This window comes from Dermacentor silvarum, chromosome 7 (genome assembly GCF_013339745.2).
Source record: "Dermacentor silvarum isolate Dsil-2018 chromosome 7, BIME_Dsil_1.4, whole genome shotgun sequence".
Classification (NCBI taxonomy): Eukaryota; Metazoa; Arthropoda; class Arachnida; order Ixodida; family Ixodidae; genus Dermacentor; species Dermacentor silvarum.
This window is the reverse complement of record NC_051160.1, coordinates 30599140-30600621: the sequence shown is the minus strand read 5'-3', so window position 1 is coordinate 30600621 and position 1482 is coordinate 30599140. Positions and strand designations below refer to the sequence as shown.

Sequence of the window (1482 nt, the reverse complement as noted above, 5' to 3'; positions counted from 1 at the left end):
TTGGTGTTTGCTTAACGACATAGTGTAGCTGGAAGGCGCAATTACAAAGAAGAGACACAGACACGCGTCACTAAACACATCTGAGCTACACAAGCACTACTTTTTTCTATCATGTAAAACGCTTCCAATAGCTCACTTGTGATTTTATCTTTACTTATGCCCAGGATCTTCCCATCAAGGAATATAGGATGACAAGGGCAGGCTTTACAGTGCGCTGAAAGATGCGCATATAGGCACACTGTGGTAAAGCTGGATTAGAAATTTGAAAGATCTGACTTTGGATTTGGTAATGGTAGGGGCTGGCGCGTACGCCGAGCCCCACTACCAAAAATTGCATGCCCCACCTATCCCAGTTTGGGATAGTGGCGTGCTTCAGCCAACCGCAGTGCAATGGCAGGCCTCGGCACGGGACCCCGGCCTCAGTGATCGCCGGAGGGCCCGACACCAGGTAAGTATGCTAAAGAACGTGACGGCATCACGGGCCATTCCAGGAAGCACAGCATGTTTAACAAGCCGAGAAGTTTGCTTAGAGCATATTTGAAAAAGCAGCAAATCAGCTAAAGCTTGCAAATAAAATGTTTGAACTCAAAAGCATATCGCACGTAATTCTGTAAATACAGAACGCGGTACAATTGCTTTCCAAGGACCACGTTGAGTAATAACTTTGTGCACACACGTAAACGACACCAGGGCGAACGTTCAGTTGCACCGTAGCGTTGGTCACCACTGCCAATTGGGCTTGCTGAACCACGATTGAATCAAAAGTAAACGAAAAAGAAGTATTGAGCTACAAGTCACCGGCCATAGACGCGCGTGATCGCGCTCGGCGCTGCCACCGCCCCCGTGCAACTGTCGCCCCCAGAGTGGTTTAAATAATTTATTATTGCGATGAACACTACAAGCGGATTTTTGCCGTCGGCGTCGTCTTTGGCATCGTCGTCGCCGTCGCCACGAAGTTCCGTATAGATCTCAATGACGATGAAATCGTCGCCGCGCGCCGTATGCTGTATGTGCAAGCGAAAACGAGCGAGGGACGCGCGCTTTCACGGGGAGAGAACGCATGGCGGAGAACAAACGCGACTTCTTCCGTCGCGCAAAAGGCCGTGAGGGGACGGGAGGGAGGGAGAGGAGGCGACGCTTAGCTGCGGCACCAAATGCGTATTTATATAAAAAAGTTGCGAGGCGAGAAGGTGGTATAAAGACTTCCGATGTTACTCGACGAGTGTCCCGTTCTGATCTCGTCGCAAACCTCCGAGCCTCCCCCAAAGGCACCGGCAACAGTTACCAACGCAGAGCTCGTTCGGTGCGAACGCGGGCAGTTGCATGTCCAAGTTTATACAGCTAATAAAACTACTATCCTTACACCGTATAGCTCTCTACTAATTTGCTATCGCAATTGATGCTTCGCCTTTCGGGTGAAACTGCGACATCTTTAAAATGCGAAGCATAGCTACTTTGACAGTATCTATCTAGCCGCCTACG

At 49.8% G+C, this 1482-nt stretch overlaps 1 non-coding gene across 1 annotated transcript; it reads right to left on the bottom strand.

Annotated features, from left to right (window-relative positions):
* Positions 1–293: 293 nt before the first annotated feature.
* On the bottom strand, positions 294–456 carry LOC119459772 (U1 spliceosomal RNA). Its single transcript, XR_005193800.1, has one exon. It is a non-coding gene; the product is annotated as a U1 spliceosomal RNA (small nuclear RNA).
* Between the last annotated feature and the right edge of the window lie 1026 nt (positions 457–1482).